The 21,775-nt window shown below is 43.7% G+C and overlaps 1 protein-coding gene across 3 annotated transcripts in view; it reads left to right on the top strand.

Annotated features, from left to right (window-relative positions):
* Positions 1-329: 329 nt before the first annotated feature.
* Positions 330-21,775, top strand: part of FAM3D (FAM3 metabolism regulating signaling molecule D) — a 75,913-nt gene continuing 54,467 nt past the window's right edge. Inside the window, exons 1-2 of one of the 3 annotated variants that reach the window (XM_040359109.1) lie at positions 330-347; positions 438-565. The gene's annotated coding sequence lies outside the window, so the exon portion shown is untranslated. Of the gene's footprint in view, positions 348-437; positions 566-3,940; positions 3,983-12,711; positions 12,731-21,775 lie in introns of those variants that run through there. The other 2 variants (XM_040359110.1, XM_040359111.1) reach the window with 2 other exon arrangements.

The following is a 21,775-nucleotide window of genomic DNA, read 5'->3' as shown; positions in this document are numbered from 1 at the left end:
TTCTCTACATTGTGACATAAAAAAAAAAAAAACTTTTTAAGATACTTTTTGTAAATGAGGCCCATTGTGTGTTGGATATCAGTTGGAATGTAGTGGACAATATCAGGCAGCAATGTCTATGGAGCTAGGCACTTTAGTAGGAAATTATGTGATTTACCTTTGCTTTAAATGTATAAAAATCAATCCCTTTAGGTTTAAAGATATCGATCATTATCTGTCTCCTCCTATCTATATGTCACAACCGGCTCAGCAGCTGATTATTTTTTATACAGGTGATTGTGACTCTGTTTGTTGGGACAGGTGTCTCAGTGGGAGTGGAAGCTGCGTAGCAGGTTGAACAAAGTAAGGTGTGTTGCAAGGCATAAACTGTCTAAAAGAATAGCTACACACTTCATGCATTTCCAGTTTAGCTGATTAAATCTCCTCCCTTTACCAAGGTCTGCACTTCCTTCATAGACTTACAGCACGGCTCAACTGACAGTGACAGCACCAATTGTGGATTGTGCATGTGGTCTGGACCTTCTCCATTCACCTGAGAGCTCCAGGAAATACCCTACTTGTCACGGTAAGGGACTGCTTATATATCTACAGTATCTTCATAAGAATATACGTCTCTTTATATACCAAACATTCTACAGTGTCTTCATAAGAATATACGTCCCTCTGTATTCCAATCATTCTACAGTTTCTTCTTAAGAATATATATGTTCCTCTGTATTCCAAACATTCTACAGTCTCTTCATAAGAATATATACGTGCCTCTATATACCAAACATTCTACAGTCTCTTCATAAGAATATATATTGCTCTGTATTCCAATCATTTTACAGTATCTTCATAAGAATATATGTTCCTCTGTATTCCAATCATTCTGAACGTTGGCTTTAGGGTTTATTTTTTTTATTATCAAGTTTATAAAAAGAATAAAGCCTGGATCAGTTCTTGATCATGAGTGAGTTGACCTACACATTATTAATTACTGAACATATTTAACTACATTCTGGTTTATCATCACCATGTAGTAAAGTTTTATTGGCCCGCAAACATTTATGGCTTTTTGCTGTGAACTTTGTTACTGGCATCCCTTCTATTTTGTACTCAACTTTATAATATATATTTATTTTTTAAACCTTAAGCCGCATGTTTATTACACTCGCATGCACATTTTGGGTAGAGACTGACAAGCAACAGCCACTGACTTCTTAGGCCTAGTACACACGAGAGGATCGATCCGCGGAAACGGTCCGGGGGACCGTTTCCACGGATAAATCCTCTGGCGGATTTTGATCTCATGGTTGTACTAACCATGGGATCAAAATCCCCGCGGAATTCCGTCCGCGGTGACGTGTCGCGCCGTCGCCGCGATGATGCAGCGGCGACGTGCGCGACGCTGTGATATAAGGACTTCCACGCATGCGTCGAATCATTACGACGCATGCGGGGGATGGATTCGGACGGATTGATCCGGTGAGTCTGTACAGACCAGCGGATCAATCCGTTGGACTGGATTCCAGCGGATCGATTTCTTAGCATGTCAAGAAATTTTGATCCGCTGGAAATGCATCCCCGGGGACAAAAATCTGCGGAAAAAGATCCGCTGGATCGTACACACCAGGGGATCTATCCGCTGAAACCGGTCCGCGGATCAATTCCAGCGGATCGATCCTCTCGTGTGTACGGGGCCTTAGACTCCATGCACACTGGACGCTAAAATAATGTTATAAAAACGCCAGTAGCTTTGTAGGAGTTTTTCAACGTTTTTTAACCTTTTTGCAATAGCATTTATTAGTGTTTTTTTGGCGTTTTTTAGCGTTAGCGTTTTTTTTTTTTGCTGGTGAGCCACGTTTGGCATTTCTTTTGGTAAAAAAACGGCACTTTGAACATGATTTTTATGCGTTCAGAAAAGCCCATAAATTCCACTGCTTATTAAAGCTGAAAAACTTCCATTTGTGCATGGACACATAGACCAACATAGAGTTCAGTTTATGGGCTTTTAAAAAAAATGCCCAAACTCCAATAAACTGCAGTTTATCAGCTCCAGTGTGCATGGAGCCTAAGGCCTCGTACAGACGACCGGGTTTCTCTGCAAAAAACAGCAAGAAAACTGCTTCTTGCCGAGATTCCCGTTCGTTGTGTACGAGGCAAAAAGAACCTGTCCTTTTTTTTCTCGCCCAGATTCTCGTTTGCCTGTTTCCAGACGAGAAACCCGAGAGTGTGTATACTTACCTGTCGCCGTGGAAACCCGCGCATGCTCGAAATGACTTTAACACATGCGCGGTAGCTTCCACGGCATAGGTAGGGTGAAGCGACGGCATCGAATGTGACGAGCGCATGCTCGTCATACGTGATGACGTCACCACGTTCTTTCCTTTCAAGAGAACCGCCAATGTGAAAAGGATTAACTAAGGAGGTCGAATACAGAGAAAGTTTAGAAAATGGGTGGAACTCCACTTTAATAAGTATGTGAGAAATGTCAGAATTGGCCCAGGCAGCGAGTGGTTAAAAAAAAAAAATCTTCACATATATGGCTATATGTGTGGTACACCCTTCAATGTAAATATCTCCACAACCCCATAATAAAAAAGAAACAATGATGCTCTTATAACCAATCATGGTTCTGGTTCTGGTTCTGCGTGGAGTGTCATGTTCACCCCCTCCCTTGGACTACAGGAGAGTCAGGACGCTCTCTACATTGCAGATAGAGAAAGCAGCTGTGTGTTAGTGGGCGTCCTGACTCTCCTGTAGTCCACACCAGTCCACGACACTCCACACCAGGGAGAAAGCCTCACATTACTGTGTGGAGTTACAGACAGAAGAACAGGAAGTGAGGATTTCTCAGAAGAAATAAGGACATTTAAAAGCAAAATGGAAGGATGAGGTAAGTGAAGGAGGACTGCACTGAGGTAAAGGAAGCTATTTAGGGATAAAAAATGTACCTTTACAACCCCTTTAAAGTGGAACTAAATTCTAGATAAAAATGTGCAAACAGGCAGTCTGAGGCTCGTTATTGCAGAATAAATATGCCATGTCTCTCTAGCAATCAATTAAACTTACTTGACTGCTCACAGTCTTCTTACAAATGTACACTGAGCTGTGCCTGTGCAGCTCAGTTTATATTCCCGTATGTTTGTATGTTAGGTCACGCCGTGCCGGCCAATCAAGATGGCTGAAGCCTGGCACCTGAAAAAAGCTCTTGGACGTCAGACGATTGGAGCAGAGGTAAGTATTCTAGACTTTAGTGACCTGGTAAAGTTTGTTTCCTTTCTAAAGCAGACACATCCTGAGTAGAAAAGCCTGCATCCTGCAGCTGCAGAGAAGGATCCTTGCTCTTTGTGGGAAGGCTCATATATCTGTTGATTGGAGAGCTCTGTTCCTGACTCAGCAGGGGCATGTCAGACCTCTGCAGAGCGAACAATGTTTCCACAAAGAGAGCAAAGGTCCATCTCTGCAACAAGCTGGCAGTGGCTTTTCTACTTAGGCTGTGGCTGATTTATTTAAGAAAACCGTAAAGATTTTGCACAACTTTTGTTTTGATGCACCTGGAATGTATTTAGTTAAAGGGTCACTAAAGGAAAACATTTTTTTTAGCTGAAATTACTGTTTACATGGTATAGAGACATAATAGTTAACTGATTCCTTTTAAAAATGATTAAAAATAGATAAAAAAAACAATCATATAATGTGCCTGCAGTGTAGTTTTGTTTTTGCTTTTGTTTTCTGGTTCTCTGATGTACAGAGAGCCACTAGAGGGCAGTGAGCCAATAGAGAGCAGTGATACTTTGTCTAAAACTCCTCAGCACCAATCCAGTTTCGTTTTACACACAGTAATCACACCTCCTTGATTAGTGACCACCGTGAGAAATCTCCCAGTACTGTGGTTATCAGGAAACAGACAACCAGGAAGTGTCCAAAACAGAGAGGATTTACAGCAACATCAGAGCAAAAACGAACAATGAGGACATGAAACCAGGACTGCAGTAAGGTAAAGGAAGCTATTTAGCTAAAAAAAAAAAAAAAAATCCTTTAGTGACCCTTTAATTTAAACTGAAAGTTTAATTTGTATTTAATGTGTTTAGTTGTTGTATTTATTGGGTAGTGTTTATCAACCGTAATTTTCAGAAGAAAAATAACACCCAGAATCCATGCTGAATCATCCTAAGATAAGCCGCAATAAATTTACTACCAGGTGTAAATAACAGACATGACTGCAGGACATGATAGGCAGAAGTGCACTATAATGAGTTTTTAATCAAAGTGATGAATGAAGTCTCTGCTCGAAATCTTTTAACATCCATTTTGGTAACCAACATTTTGCTTAAAGCCCAACTCCAGATACAGCAAAATGTACTCTTGTAGTCCTGCCCCCCCCTCCCCAACCCACTGCAAGGGTTACACGATGGTTAAGTCTAGGGTGTTGCAAAAGAAGCTGTATTATTTGCCTAAATCCTTGCAACCCTTGTGTAACTACTTTCCAGCCATCTCTGTAAAGCAGGCCATAGATTATACAAATTTCTTTCTTTCCACCACTGATGGAAGGAAAGAAAATTGCTTGATTTCTCCATCCACGCAGTCAGTGTTGATGGGCGATTGCCTCCTGCTGTGCTATTGTATTCTGCCAGAAGGGGGCGCATGGAGCATTCCATGCTGGCAGAATACAATGGTTACTGTTAGCGGCTATATACCTGCTGGCAGTATTCGTATGTAGAAAAATCCGACAGACTGGGTGTACCCAAGTCGATCGATGGATCAGCCTGGCGATAAATGGATCAAAATTTGGCTTGTCCATGCTGAACTGGCTGAATTTTGATCCATGTATGGCCAGCTTAAAGTGGAGTTCCACCCGTTTTTTCCCCCCCCTAAAAATCTTAAAATAAATTAAAAAAAAATTGAGAAGAAAAAATGTACACTCTCCTGAAAGGGCGGTTGCTATGTGGAAGTAGCTCTTCTGCCTCTTCTTCCACCACGGTGGATCTTCTGGCTTGTCCTACGTCGCCGTGTCTTCTTGTGAATGAGCTGCGCTGCCTTCTGGGAACTGTGTATATCTCGGGAGGCAGCCGCCCATTCACAAAGCGATGTGCGAGTCGCGTATGCGCAGAAGGAAACGGGCAGTGAAGCTGTAAGACTTCACTACCTGTTTCCCTTAGTATGGAGGCGCCAGGACCGAGCGAACGCCAGCGATCTCTGTCGGGGGACCGACATCGCAGGTGCCTAGGACAGGTAAGTGTCCTTATTAAAAGTCAGCAGCTACACTGTTAGTAGCTGCTGACTTTTAAAAAAAATTGCGGGTCGAATCCCGCTTTTAAGCTGCTCTTGGCAGCGGTCACACATTCACCCTCGCCAGTTTAGCAAATGTTTGAACATTGCATGCAATAAAAAGTAGCCAAACTTGTTTATAAAGAGATATGAGATCAGTACACATCTTGGTCCCTTGTGTAAACACAAACCTTTAGTAATACCTCAGTAAGACACTTAAGCTGAGTATCTTTGGTCATTTTTACAGGCTTTCTTGAGTGTTTGTACAAGCATTTTTACTTGCTTTTCTTTCTTAAAGGATTCTATGCTTTAAAGCGGAGTTCCACCCAAAAGTTGAACTTCCGCTTATCTGATTCCCCCCCCCCCCCCCTCGGTGCCACAATTGTCACCTTTCGGGGGGGACGGGGGACGACAGGATACCTGTCTTTGACCTTGTCTTTTCCCACTTCCGGAAGTCCAGGCTGCGGCCCCTGACGTCACCGCGGGGCTCCCTCCCCTTCCCCTGGCCGCCAGGCCAGTAGGAGAGAGGAGCGGACCTCGCGCATGCGCAGTAGGGTTCCCAATGTGAAGCTGAAAGGCTACACTGCCGGGTTCCCTTACCCGCTATGGCGGCGGCAGCACCCGACAGCTGATGGAAACATCAGCTGCGGGTGCCGACATCGATGGACTCCAGGATAGTTAAAGTGGAGTTTCCATCCCCAAATTTTCTTTTCATTATTGTGCTCATTAGACCTAAAAAAGAAAAAAAGAAAAAAAAATGTTTTACTCATCTGGAAATGCCTGTTGCTACGCGGTCCCACAAAATCTGCCTTTGGAATCACCTAGGATCCTGACATCATCTCCCTCTAATGCTCCTGGGAAATGTGTGTTATCATTTCCCAGGATGCAGTGCGCTAAACAAATTATCACTCCCCATCCAAGACTTCCAGGAAGTAAGTGCTTGTGGGCGTCACAATGCCCACAAGCAAAATGACAACTGTGTGGACATAGTTTTATAAACTATCTTTTTTGAATAACTATGTGGAGCGGCGGCGGTTTGTAAAATAGTAAGTGACCGGATTTATATTATAAAAATGCAGGATGAAAGGACATACATTTAAAAAATGCTAATTGTGGTTGGAACCCCGCTTTAAGTGTCCTATTATTCATTTTTAATTTTTTTTTTTTTGGCAGAACACTGCTTTAAGATAAAAAGCCTTCTGTGTACAGCAGACTGTCTGCATGCATGGACGATCACTACGAGCATCTGCAATTAGCTGCAGGACCCAGCAGTTTCCCATTGCATTCAATGCGGTTGCCTCCAGCAGCTAACCACCATGAACGCCCGCTGGGCTTCTCGCATGTAATTGGAATTGAGCCCATTGGCAGGTAGTCGGCCATAGACAGAGCGTTTAATGGGTGGCAGGAAAGAAAATTGCTCAATTCACCCATCAACACAGTCAGTGTTAATGGGGGAATCCCTCTCACTGCGCCATTGTGTTCTCCTGGCGGTGGTTACTGCTAGTGTCTGTAATAGCATGTCAAATCTGACAGACTGGGCGTACCCAAGTTGATTGATTGCAGACTATCAAATCTTGGCTGGTTCAGTAGGGACCGGTCGAGATTCGAACCATCTATAGCTGACTCTATTGTTTGAAGCAAGGTGGAGGCAGCTTCACTAGGATGTTGAGAGGTTGAATAGAAGGAAGGTTAATTATGTGGGAGGGGTGCCCTAATGTGGTCATTGAAGGGCTATATAGTCTGTGTAATGAATGTTTTTTTTTTTTACCATGCAGTATTTTTTTTTTATCTTTTAGCAGTGAACCATAACTGTAGCTTTCATGCTATGTATGACTGACTGCTAGAAGAAAAATGTTTTATTCTTCTCAAAAGAAACTAGGATGTGTGTAAATGTCAATGAGTTTGAACACATCAAGTGATCTGTACTAAAAGCTTAATGCGGAACCCTAGTCAGATTTGAAAGACACAGATTAATGAGCAGGGGTCAAGTCCTGGGGAAAAAAGTGTGGGAACCCCCACCCACCAAAAAAAAAAAAATGATACGCTCATATGCATAATTACTAAACCGCATGTTTTTTATAAAGTTCTTTCTAAGTTCTTTCTAAATCCCGCGATAACTCGTGGCAGACCTCCGCAATGTCTCCTGGGAACAATGACAAAAGCTCCCAGGAGACATTACGGCATCGAGGAAGTGACAGACTACCCGCACACTACCTGATGAATCCATATACAGGAAGCGGCCAGTAACATAAAGGATTACTAAGGTTACTAAGGTTCGCCTGCCCCTGACAGTGACTCGAGCTGGGCATCAACGCTTAGTGAAGGATTGGCTCGGGCGGCTCGGCTGCTCTAGTCCTGCAAAGGAAACTGAGTTCCTGCTGTGAAAAAAGTGCAGGAACTCCGTTCCCACGCGTTCCCGCAGGACTTGAGCCCTGTTAATGAGGCTCTGTAGTCATTAATCTATAAGTAAATGTATTTTTCAAATGCAGGCAGTGTAATTATGGAAATTTGACCTCTTGCAGTCCCTGTACAGCATTTCCAGAGTGTGAGTGGAAGAAGGTGCAGATGGGGCTACACAGTTCATGTGCTGGCAAGAAGCATGCACAACAAGTGGTTTCATCCCCCTTGCCAGCTTTAAGTACAATGCAGGACCGGTGGTGTATCCCCTTGGACTACAAAAAAACAAACAAAAAAAACATTAGAGTCTTACCATCGTAGGGGAAGAAGGGTTTGCTACCAAAAAGTTATAACAATATATCATTTAAAGCTGAACTCAAATTTCTCCCTTGCAGCAGGGCTGCACAGCAAAGGTAAACTCCACGTCGCTAGATGGGACCCAGCGGCCTCTTCTCCCCTGCACTCCAGAGGTCAGACGCATCTGACATCAATAAGACCAATGCAGGAGCCTCATTCATCGGGGGGGGGGGGGGGGTTGAAGGTCTTGTAAGAAAAAGTGCTTATACTCTGCAATGTAGGTGCAGCCCCACTTCTGCAATTTTTCTCCAGAGATGGGCTTAATATATGAGCCACATGCGGCTCACAGCAGGAGTCCTGGTTCACCTTTCAGGTTTGATTTCAGCCCAAATTTTGGCTGAATTCAGACCCGAAACAGACCAAAAGATGCACAGTGTTTTTGTGCAAATCGCACCAAACCCGCTGCAGAGATATGTGAACCGGCTCCATAGAGAGCCAGTTAAATCTCCTGCTATTGCCAGTTGGATGCAGGGAACTCGCATCCAATTAGGGAAATCCTGAAAACATGACCTGTTGGGGGTCCTTGAGGACTGTAGTTGAGAAACACTGCTATAGAGGGGTATGCTCTTTTAATTTTTAGCTGGCCATTTTTATTATCAGTCACACACATAAACAACATACCCAAAAACCAGAGTCACTGACCTATTAGCGTGTATGCAAATGAAAAGAATTGGGCCCGGATTCACATACATCGGCGCATATTTATGCCGCCATAGCGTATCTTCTTTACGCTGACGCAGCGCAGAGAGGCAAGCACGGAATTCACAAAGCACTTGCCACCAAATCTGCGCAGGGTTTCTTAGGCGTAAGTCGTCGTAAGTGTAAGTGGGTGTGAGCCATGCAAATGAGGCATGACCCCATACAAATGATGGGCCGAGAGCCATAAAGAAACGAATAACGAATGGCGCATGCGCCTTCCCGTGGACGCATCCAGTGCGCATGCTCAGAATCACGTCGGAACTACTCCCTAAGATACGCCGGATCACTGCCTACGACGTGAACATAACCTACGCCTAGTCATATTCACGTACTACGTAAACGACAAAAGATATGACGGCTTGTGTTCCCTGGTCCATACCTTTGCATGGGTTGCGCCTCATATATGGCGAATAACTTTATGCCGGACGTACGACTTATGCAAACCGCGTATATTATGCGCCGGGCGCAAGTATGTTCGTGAATCGACGTATTTTCCTCATTTCCATATTTGAATAGGAAATCAATGGGAGCGCCACATGCGCCCAGCGTAAATATGCGCCCACGATACGCCGGCGTAGGCAAGTTACGTCGGATGAAGCCTATTTTTAGGCGTATCTCAGTTTGTGGGCACGGCGCATAGATACAACGGCGCATATTTGCACTTACGTGGCGTATCTCGAGATATGTCAGCGCAAGTGCTTTGTGAATCCGGGCCTTGATTCCCATCCCCAAATTTGCTACTAGCCTCACAGTTCCCTCCGCCACACTTACCTGCAGTTTCATGCTGGCTATACACTAAACAAAAAATCGTCTGAAATTCGGTCATTTGGCCAGTTCATTTTTTTCTCGGCCAGTTGGGCACAAAGTCGAAAATCGTTGGGTTGTTTTTGAGGCAAAAAAAAGGACAAGTTTGGAAATTTTCTGCTGAACGAACGATAAATTTTAATGTTAATGGCCCAGATTCAGTAAGCAATTGCGCCTGCGTAACCATAGTTACGCAGCGCAACTGCTGACTTGCGCCGGCGTAACGAGTTCTCCTGATTCAGAGAACTTGTTACACCGACTGCAGCCTAAAATCTGCGTGGCATAAGGCTCTTATGCCACGCAGATGTTGGGCTGCATTCTTGCGTTGACCGCTAGGGAGCGCTCCCATTGTGGTCAGCGTATAGTATGCAAATTGCATACTTACGCCGATTCACAATGTTGCGCGGGCCCTGCGTACGCAAGTTACGGAGTTTCCGTACGGCGTCTTTAGCGTAAGGCTGCCCCTTCTAATAGTAGGGGCAGCCAATGCTAAAGTATACCCTCCGTTCCCGCGTCGTGAAATTTGAATTTCACGCCATTTGCTTAAGTGATACGTGAATTGCGCTGGACGCCATTCACGTTCACTTTGAAGCAAATGACGTCCTTGCGACGTCATTTGCCGCAATGCACGTCGGGAAAGTTTCCCGACGGCGCATGCACTTTACGATCGGCGCGGGAACGCGCCTAATTTAAATGATTCCCGCCCCCGGCGGGATCATTTACATTGCGCGTGCTTACGCCGGGCAATTTTGCCGGCGCTGCCCTCGTGAATCGAGGGCAGCGCAAAATATTTACGGGGGCGCAGGGCAAAATCGTTACCCTGCGCCTCCGCAAATAGAGCGCAGATCTCTTTGAATCCGGGCCCATGTGTTTGCCATGCGAACTGTCTGCACTAGGTATATGTAAAAAAACTAACAAAAAATGTATTCATTTATGTCCACTGAATGATTTATCGGTCATTACATGATGGCATTATCGTTTGCTCTCACGGCCGAATGTTCGTTTTTCAAAAATGGATTCGGACTATTTTTCGTATAGTGTATGGGCAGCATTAGGGTTGTAGAGTTCTAAAAGTTCCTACTTCAACCTGTAATCTACATTGTGTACACATTCTACATTATTTTTAACAGAAGTATGTCGCAAAGCAACAAACTGAGTTAAAAATGGAAAATAAAATAATATGTTTTATGATGAAAAGCCTTCCAGGCCTCGCTGCCATAAACAAAGGGCCTCGCGGATGAAACTAGCCCGGTCTCAAACTAATATATTGAATTTGGAAGCTGTTGCATTGTGATTTTCAGTGCTTACTACCAGTACTTTATAAATAAAAGAAGAATGGGTAGCAAGAACTCTTTGAAACTTGTTGATTTATTGACTGGTGTTGGATCAGCCTGAGCAGCTTTTGTAGGCATGAAATGGCACAATTTGTTCTTGTCGCCGCTCGAGCTGAGCCAAGACTTTCCACTATAAATCAGTAGGTGCAGCTTTCAGGTGCTGGGCCCTGCTTTACCTATTCTAATTAAATCTAAATGAATAACTGCTATTAGTCACTATTGTTTTCAAAATTTCAAAAGTTATGTGCTGTTTTTTGGCACGTAACAGAAGCAGAAAGCGAGCAAACCTTGGATTCTGACAAACCTTGCATGCTGCTAAGAAACTAATGGCTGAATATGGCAAACGGTTTAATTATTACACTAGTCTCCTGCTGGCTCTTTAAATACTTAAAGGGGTTGTAAAGGTTTGTTTTTTATTTTCTAAATAGGTTCCTTTAAGCTAGTGTATTGTTGGTTCACTTACCTTTTCCTTCAATTTCCCTTCTAAATGTTTTTTTTTCTTTGTTTTCTTTTAGGTAGATTCAGTAAGAGTTAAGCCCTGTACACACGGTAGGACTTTTGGCCAACCAACTTCAAAATCTGCAACTTTTCAAATTTGTCCGACCGTGTGTACGCTCCATCAGACCAACTTTTTCTGGTTTCATCCAACAAAAAGTTGGGTCTGCGAACGGACCAACTTTTCGGCAACAAAAGTCAGATGGTGCTTTGTGTGCTTTGTGTGACCGTGTGTACAGCAATCCAACCAACTTTTGGACAAAGTGCAAATACGAATGCTCAAAACCAATGTTAAAAGCAACAAACTAGCAGAAGTTAACCAAAGGGTGGCGGTAAAGAGCAGAAAATAGCAAAAAAAAACACGTGATGTTAGGAAACTTTTAGAAAAGTTTGCAGAAAAGTCTGACTGTGTGTATGCTATGGGTGTGGCAGGACAAATCAATTAGGACAAAAATCCAAGGGAAATTTTGTTGGATGTCCTACCGTGTGTACAGGGCTTTAGGCCGGCTTATCAGTAGATAAGCCGACCTAACTCAGAATCTACGCCGACTTATGTTTAAGCGTATGCTCAAACAGAGATACGCTTAAACATATCTAAGATAAGACGGCTTGCGCCGTCCTATCTTAGATTGCAATTTTTTGGATGGCCGCTAGGTGGCCCTTCCATTGCGGTCGGCGTAGAATATGTAAATGAATTTGATACGCCCATTCACGAACGTACGCCCGGCCGCCGCAGTGTATTTACGCCGTTTCCATAAGGCATTATCAGGCCTAAAGTTATTCCATCTATTAGGTGGAATAGCAATGTTAAAGTATGGCCGCCGTTCCCGCCGCGAAATTCGAAATTTTTACGTTGTTTGCGTAAGTCGTCCGCGAATAGCGATTTACGTCGTTTACGTCCACGTCGAAATCAATAGGCCCGTGCGGCGGACTAAGCCGCAATGCACACTGGGAAATGTAAGCGCCCGGTGCATGCGCAGTTTAAAAAAACTTGAAAAACGTAAGGTCAAGCACAATTAACATACAACACGCCCCCCTTACACACATTTGAATTCGGCGCCCTTACGCCCGCCCGCTTTAGGCTACGCCACCGTATATTAGCAGGCAAGTACATTGAGAATCATGTACTTGCCTAGCTAACTTACGGCGGCGTAGCCTAAACACGCTAAGCTACGCCGTCGCAAGTTTGCACCATTGTACCTGAATCTACCTATTTGTCAGAATTTCTCACTTCCTGTTTCTCCTCAGTAAACTTGCCACCATCATCCGAGCGGTAGTTAGTCAGCCAGAACAGCTTACTGAACAGCTTACTGAGGAGGAACAGAAAGTGAGAAATTCAGAAAAAGAAAACAAAGAAAAAAAAACATTTAGAAGGGAAATCGAAGGAAAAGGTAAGTGAACCAACAATGCACTAGCTTAAAGGAACCTATTTAGAAAATAAAAAATGATCCTTTACAACCTCTTTAATTTGTAAATGAAGTGTTTACGGGTTATTGGCCCAAATGCCTTAGCGAAATCCAGATACATTAAGTCTACATGCCTTCCTGTATCCAAATTACACCTTACCTCATCATAGAATGTTAAAAAGGTTGCTCTGGCAAGAACATATTTTCAAAATTCATGTTGGTTTACTGCAAGTTTTACTATTTTCATCAGCAGGATTTTGGATATGGTCCCTTATCATTCCTTCCAATAGTTTACATACTATTGATGTTAGGCTGACTGGTCTGTAATTCCCAGGTAATATCAAGGCTCTGTTTTTTTCATATTGGAACCACGTTTGCTTTTTGCCAATCTACTGGTACCATTCCAGTCACTTAGCTTTCCTTAAAAATTAGGAATGATGATTTGGCTATTACATGCCTAAGTTCTTTGAGGACTCTCAGGTTTAAGCCATCTGGTCCTAGTAGTTTGTTCACGTTAAGTTGTTCTAGTCTTTTTTGAACACTGGTTTCTATCTCTCACACAGGGTCTATTTAATTTAATGTTATTGACATCACAGTCTTGTTTATTATACCCCTCATTTTCCTTTGTAAAAATTGAGGAGAAGAATGTATTTAATACAGTTGCTTTCTCCCTGTCACTTGTGACCAACTTCTCCTGATCATCTTTTATGGGCCAATGTGTTCTGAACCACTATTAATATATTTGAAAAACTTTCTGGGATTTTTTTTTCCTCAGCAATTTGTCTTTTGAAGTTTTGGAATTGTGTCATTGAAGTTTTGGAATGTCGATAGCGACCATTTGACCTTATATTTTTTAAAGGGCATTTTTTTCTCATTAATATGCATTTTTTATGTTAGCATTTAGCCACCCAGATTTGACTTTTGTTCTTTTATATTAGCTACCCTTTGAAATGCACTGACAAATGGCATTGTTTAATATGTCCTTAAAACACTCCCACTTCTCTTCAGTCCTCTTTGTTTCAATAATTAAATCCCATTTAGTATCATGTAGTTTTGAGTGCAGGTTTGTAAAGTTGGCGCTTTTGACATTTAGTGTAATTATTCTTCCCCGGTGTCTCCTTTACCTACAATTAATGGCATACATAATTACTCTGTGATCACTGTTTCCTAAGTTATTCCTTACTTCAACCTCTGCAGTCAGCTGTTGTTTGTGGCTACTAGGTCCAGCAGAGCATTTTTTTCTAGTTGGGCTTTCCACCATTTGACACATAAAATTGTCTTGCGTCAAAGTAAAAAAAAAATCCTTTACGAGAATGCATTGCCTTCCAAAAAAAAAAAAAATATATATATATATACAGTATATACTCAGTTAGGTGGATGCAGCTTCGATCTGATGTTGCATCTGTCCCCTGCCGCCTCTGTAGTAAGAACTAAGTGATCAAACACTGCTGATCGCTCAGTTCTCCCCCTCCGCTCTGAGCAGAGAGCAATGACTGTCAGTCAGCAACTCTCTGCTCTGGCCCTCCAGCACTCACAGGAGTGCTGAGTAGGGTTGCCACATCATCCCTTTAATACAGGACACACATTAATTACACAGGTTCTGAGGCTGATTTAATGCAGATAAGGCACTAAGTGAGTTTAATTACCACTTAAATCAGCCACAGAACCTGTGTAATTAATATGTGTCCTGGATTAATGGGATGATGTGGCAACCCTAGTGTTGAGCTGTGGAGGGGCGGGGGCGGCTGGCTCTTGGTGGATCGCTAAAAAGCAGATCCAGGCTTCTGGGTAGATCCCGACCATATGGTCTGGATCTTTCCAGACCCTGGACTGGCTCTGTGGTTTCAGCCGACAGTGGGCTTCAGTGTGCTGTAGGGGTGCAGAATGAACTGCACTCCTCTGATCTATAGAAGAAGTAGCACCATAAATGCTTTGGCTATACATCTCCTTTCGTTGATTTGTGTGTGGCTTGAGCTGCGTTCCGCAGCTTCTGGCAGGTCAAACCACATAAATACAAGGCCCATTCACGCACTACAGACCTCAGTGCCTGTGTGAATGAAGCCTTATTCAAATAATCGCAGAAAGGAATTTAAAAAAGCTCAATGGCTCTGGTAAAACAGCTCTCAACAAATAGGCCTACTTCGATGGGTACTCGGAAATGACTCCAAGTATATATCTTTAGGAACAGGCCCCCAACCAATAGTTGAAAAAGTCCAAGATGCTTTTAATTGTTTGTAATTTGTTCACTTAATCAAATGTGTTTTAGGGACAACAAAACTCTCCCTTTGGGGTAGCACAGTGACTTAATGCTTATCACTTCTGTCTTGCAGCACTGAAATCTCTAGTTATATTTACGGACAGCTTGCATATTCTCTGTGATGCATTTGCCTATATGTCTCAGTTTAATGCTCCCTGCTTGCCCTGTGTGATTCTGTCCTCGGCTAACAGGTTATTGACGTGCTAATGTCCCCTCACTATTTCTAAAGGTTAATTGATCTATTGTGTTGTGTGAAGGAGATCTGTGTTTAAGTGGCTTGTGTTAATTATTCTGATTGCTCCATTGTGGTAATTATCTCTCTATATGCGGGGTCGAGCGTCACTGATCGGCTCCGTCGTGTCTGCCTAATCATCTGTATGGAAGCCCCAGTGTGAGGGTGCGGAGATTTGTCATTGTAACAGTTTTGGAAATTACATATAAGCTGTGTGATATAACATTAAAGTCTGTCTTGTTCTAGCAGTAAGCCTGGACTAATGTGTGGCTTAATGGGCGATCTCAGGAATATTCCTCCTAGTGGAATATTGGGTGACGTTCTTATGGAAGAAGGGAATCTTTGACGGGGATATCATACCAATACCGTCACAATTGGTTGGCAGCAGAGGGATTTTCCCTTCTACTCTCCTTTACACCCGGATTCCAAGCAGACACTGGAAGAACTACTGGAAGTTCGTGGAAGGATTGCTAGCAACAAAACCAAGCGGGTCATCATAGCAGAATCAATGGAGATAGACCAGGAGGACGGGATTGCAGCAACGCCAGCAGTACAAGAGATGGAGACACCAGTGATTCAGGAGGAGGAATCGCCAGCCAACAAGCTAATGAGAGAGAAGCTAGCATGGTTCGGCCCGAACCCAACGCCGGATGTGGTGCTGAAAGTGATGGACCTGTTAGTAAACGCAGAGCTACAGAAGGATAAACAAATAAGAGACGCAGAGCTACAGTTAAAACTGGCAGCAGTCCAACAAGCAGCCGCACATTCTCCAAACAGTGAGTACAGCACAGCAGACGCAAGGAAGATTCCGTTTAGCGCTTTTAAAGCTTTTGATGAAAAGGACTGTGAAATTGATAACTACCTGGCAGATTTTGAGCGACAATGTAAGCTGCACCGAATAGCTAGAGGAGAGTGGGTTGCAATATTGTCAGGCAAACTGTCAGGCAAAGCTTCTGATGCTTTCCGGACCGTGCCAGATCAGGATATCCATAGCTACGCCAGGGTTAAAGAAGCGCTCCTGGCTCGTTATGCAGTAACCCCAGAGTCCCACCGACAGAAGTTCAGGGACTCACGCAAAACCACGAAAGACTCTTACGCGGAATGGGCATGCCAGTTGTCCCTGTCGGGTGGGTGAATATGCGGATACTCACAAGACAAACCAGGTCACACCACGGGTACAACCTCCACGACCAACGGTGCCCTCACACCCACCAGCCGCTAGATACCAACCTCCTAACAGACCGGTGACATCTAGCCCTCGCTATCCACGCCAGGAGGACAACGAACAACGCTGCTTCCGGTGCAAACAGCTGGGTCACTTCAAGCAGAATTGCCCCATGAACGACAACACCAGGTCAAATTGGTCTCAACCTGGGTACCGCCCACCAGCAGCAGCCCATTGTGTAGACTCGGCTTGGGATCTCCAGGAGCTGTGTCCGGAAGAACCATTGGACACCATTTACGAAGTCCTCACGGTACAATCTGGTATTACGGACAACAGGGAACACCATTGTCAGCTGGTCATGGGCGACAGCCATGAGCCGGAGGGGCCCTGGAGGGAGCTGGGCAGAAAGAGGCACCGCCGGCTACCCCCCAAGAAGAAGAGGTCCTGGAAGCCGTATAACAAGCTGACCTGGGAGGAGAAGAAGCGACTGGAGGAGAGGGAGTCGCAGCGGGCGTCCCAGATGCGGGCCGAGATGTTCGCCAAGGGCCCACCGGTTTCCCCTTACACCACCACCCAGTTCCTGATGATGAAGGACCACGTGGAGAGCCTGCAGAACATGAGCAAGCAGGAGCTGATCCGTGAGTACATAGAGCTGGAGGAGTGCATAAGCCGCATGGAGGAGGAGAACAACCTCCTGAGGTCACAGCAGGCTGACCCCCCCAGGCTCCATGAACTGGAGATGGAGCTGGAGAAGCTCAAAGAGGAGAACTGGCGGCTGCGGAGGGAGCAGAGGGTGGCTGACCCTATGGGGCCCTGATTCCCCCCCGGACTCTGAGCACCAGTGCTACAGCATTTCAACAAATATAACTTTTTCTTTTTATGAATCTCCTGTGATTGTCACTTCAGAGCCATAACCTGCCCCTCCCATAGCGGGACACCTAGACGGCGGCGCACAGACCCATTCGCCGTCTTCACACTGACTTCTGGTGACTTTGCAGATCGCACAAAGACTTGGGGACTGACCGGCGTGTGATCCGACGACCCGGTGGCATACCTGAGTCTGAAGCAGTTGCCAAGGGAGGTCAGTCACGCCAAACGGAGTTAACCTCGGACTGAAAGCTCTGAACCCATCAACCCTACTGGACCAGGGAAGGTCCAACTGGGTTTGCCGGAGCAGGGAGAAAAAGGGGGGCCATTGTGATGCATTTGCCTATATGTCTCAGTTTAATGCTCCCTGCTTGCCCTGTGTGATTCTGTCCTCGGCTAACAGGTTATTGACGTGCTAATGTCCCCTCACTATTTCTAAAGGTTAATTGATCTATTGTGTTGTGTGAAGGAGATCTGTGTTTAAGTGGCTTGTGTTAATTATTCTGATTGCTCCATTGTGGTAATTATCTCTCTATATGCGGGGTCGAGCGTCACTGATCGGCTCCGTCGTGTCTGCCTAATCATCTGTATGGAAGCCCCAGTGTGAGGGGGCGGAGATTTGTCATTGTAACAGTTTTGGAAATTACATATAAGCTGTGTGATATAACATTAAAGTCTGTCTTGTTCTAGCAGTAAGCCTGGACTAATGTGTGGCTTAATGGGCGATCTCAGGAATATTCCTCCTAGTGGAATATTGGGTGACGTTCTTATGGAAGAAGGGAATCTTTGACGGGGATATCATACCAATACCGTCACATTCTCCCTGTGCTTGCATGAGTTACCTCCCACACTCCAAAGACCTACTGGTACATTAATCAGATCCTGTCTAAATTAGCCCTAGTATGTGTATGTAAGATTGGGACCTTAGATTGTAAGCTCCTTGAGGGCTTGCTAAATAAATACCGGCAATAAAGAGACTAAGGGCTTGAACAGACTCCAAAAAAAGAGTAGCAGAAGTGGCCTATATTGGATGCACCCACAGTGTATGATCCTTGTGAGTCTGTTCAAGTCCTCATTCTATATTTCTAGTCCCTGATGAAAGAAGAGTGTCGAAACACGTTGGTTGTTTTTTACGTGATCTAATTATGAATAACTAAAAGCATTTTGGACTGGTTCACCTTTTGGCTTGACTGCCCAACATTGTAAAGAAATATGCAAAGGGGAAAGATAATCAAATCGAATGGAGAAAATCAAGGATGCAGAACAAATTTGTCACAGGTAGGAAATGTAAGAAAAAAGTGAACTCCCTGAGATTACTGTGTTAATTACAATTTTAATTAATTGAACTAACATGGAAAAAGTTATTTGTGAGATGTGGTTAATTTTTTTTTTTTTTTCACGCAGACAGGAAATTAAACCCCAAATATAATCAAAGTTTTAAGAGGAGCCTTTTTCCTGCTTAATTATATTTCAGTTGTTGTCACCTTCATTAGCCTCTGTGAGGTGTGGCCTGTGAGACATTACTCAGGCACTTTAATTAATTCTGTAATTAGTGCTGGATTTAGAATGGGCTATCCACTCCTGATAGTGAAAGCTTTTAACTACTTAGCTGGTCATGTATGTATCGGGCTGATAGGCAATTATCTGTTCCGCTCTCTGATTGAAGAGATGTTACAGCTCTCTCTGCATAATGTCCCCTTATTTGTGAGTAAATGAGCAGAACCCTCTTCCTCCCCCGGCTAATTTGCTGTAACTATTTGCTGTCTTCTTTTCGACAAGCTGTAACCTTATAGATTAACCTAAATTATAATGTCCTTTAGTGTTTACATAGGCAACCACTGCTCTGGTTGTCCAACAAATTAAAGAACCACTCTGGGGCAATCGTTTCCAGCCTCTGGACATTGGCTTGTGGTTTTTTTTGTGTCAGTCTCAGCCACAGAATAAGTGGCACATCAATTTTCGGCATCAATCATTTACGCCATGTGTGTTTTGTCGTATGTGTATCGCACCCAAAAAAGTTTTATATCATACTTTCCTTTCAAGCAAATCGTAGGCCAGTTCTTCTGACTGTCTTGGATACCTTGCCCTCTTCTGAGCTCTGTGGCTCCTCTCACGAGCCATAATGGAGAAGTACAGCCAAAGCTTGTTTGTCTGTACTTCTCCTGTGGATCACAGGAGTGCAGTTCATTCTGTGACCCTTTTCAGCAGACAGCGGACTAAAGCTTGCTGTCGGCTGACGTCACAGAGCCGCTGCAGACTCTGGAAAGATTGCGACCATATGTTTGGGATCCACTCACACGCCTGGACCGGCACTTGGCGCAGCCTCTCAGTGAACCACTGAGAGGCTGAGCCGGCCACTCCTGCCCCTCCACAGCCCAGAGCTCCTGTGAGCATGGGGGGGACAGAGCAGAGAGCCAGTCACTGACAGTCACCAGCTCTCTACTCAAGGAGCTCTGAGAACTGTGCAATTGGCTGTGTTTAATTGCTCGGTTCTCAGTGTTTAAGCCGTCAGGGGACAGTTGCAGCATCCACCTAGGTAAAACAAAACAAAATGTACTTCTGTTTCAAAGGAGATACAAATCCTAAGAGTCCATTCATATCTTCGCAGTGCAGTAAAATGCACCTTACCGTTGGTTACCTGTTACATTAAAATGGTGCTGTGCCATTAATTTTGGATTTGCAAATTAAATGCAGACAGTACCTGTGTTACCATTCATTTTCACTAGGCTGCCTAATGCAGCACGTTGCAATGTGTGTCAATGCACAAAAATGCATGCACTGCAACACCCTGCACTGTGGCATGAATGGGCCCTTGTCAAAAAAGAACAAAGACGTTCCCAGCTCATTTACCAACCAGCCTGCAAGGAACCACATTGTCCTGTCTAAAGCCCCATACACACTATCAGTTTTCCTGCAGGTTTTTCTCTTCAGATTTACCAAAACCATCTAATATGAGGTCAAATCTTAAGAGTTTCAATTTGTATGCAATCAGGCAGGCCCTTGGACTACATGGTTTTGGTAAACCTGAAGAGAAACCTGCCTAAAAACTTATAGTGTGTATGGGACTTGAGAGTGCACGTTACCACGTTTGTTGCAGGCTGGTTGGTAAGTGAGCTGAGAATTTTGCGTGAATCACTTCCGACAAGTTTTCCTGACAAGACGGCTGAAACGTGTTTACCTCCGTACTGTAATTTTATTTTATGGAGAAATACATTTTGACTGATTTAAAGAGCATGTATGGAGTTGCAGATTGTCCCATTTTTCACTTTGGCAGCTGAGCAACTGCATACTCTGCACTAGAGCTGCACGATTCTGGGAAAAATGAGAATCACGATTCTTTTGCATAAAATGAAAATCACGATTCTCGAAAAAAAAAAAATTCAAGTTTTTTTTAACACAAAACAGAGCTTATGACCCAGATTCTCAAAGGAGATACGACAGCGTATCTCCAGATACGCCGTTGTATCTCTGAGTCTGAGCCGTCGTATCTATGCGCCTGATTCTTAGAATCAGTTACGCATATATTTGTATTAGATCCGACCAGCGTAAGTCTCTTATGCCGTCGGATCTTAACTGCATATTTACGCTGGCCGCTAGGGGCGTGTACGCTGATTTACGCCTAGAAATATGTAAATCAGCTAGATACGCGAATTCACGAACGTACACCCGGCCGACGCAGTACAGATACACCGTTTACGTTAGGCTTTTCCCGGCGTAAAGTTACCCCTGCTATATGAGGCGTACATGCGGCGTACCAATGTTAAGTATGGACGTCGTTCCCACGTCGAATTTTGAAAATTTTACGTCGTTTGCGTAAGTCGTCCGTGAAAGGGGCTGGACGTAATTTACGCGCACGTCGAAACCAATACGTCCTTGCGGCGTACTTTGGAGCAATGCACACTTTTTTTTTTTTTTTTTCTCCATAAAGTTTTTTAGAGAAAATGAAACACAAATATAAATTTTACATAAGAATGCAGAGAAACAGTTTTGGAAACATTTGTAGGAGCAATAACTCATATGATTAGTTACAATTAGAGGTGCACCAAAATGGAAATTTCAGAACCGAAATGAAACCGAAATAAAAAAAAATGTCAGGCCGAAACCAAAACCGAAAATTACTTTTCTTTTTTTTTAAATAATTGTATGTTAAAACAGTACAGTCGGATTGCAAACATGTATGGAGCATCCTATCACTGTCCCCCAATTGCCACCTCTTGTTTCTTTTTTTATTACTTTATCACTTTTTTTTTTTGTAGCTTGTCGTTTTACTTTTTTTATTTTTGTGTAATTTTCTTATTTTTAATATTATTTTTCTTACTCTTTACTTTTTAATTACTTATTTTATTAATTTAATTATTATTTCTTATTTTTTTTTACACTTAACTTTATTGCTATCACACAGGAGAAAACAATTCCCTGTGTGAAAGCAATTGAAGGTGACAGGTTCTCTTTACTGACCCTGTCAGCTCCAAAAACAGGAGTGCATTGGCGGCAGGGACAGGACCCAGA

The sequence above is a fragment of the Rana temporaria genome, chromosome 7 (assembly GCF_905171775.1).
Source record: "Rana temporaria chromosome 7, aRanTem1.1, whole genome shotgun sequence".
Taxonomy (NCBI): domain Eukaryota; kingdom Metazoa; phylum Chordata; class Amphibia; order Anura; family Ranidae; genus Rana; species Rana temporaria.
The sequence above is the reverse complement of the archived record's forward strand: the minus strand, read 5'-3'. Positions and strand labels throughout refer to the sequence as shown.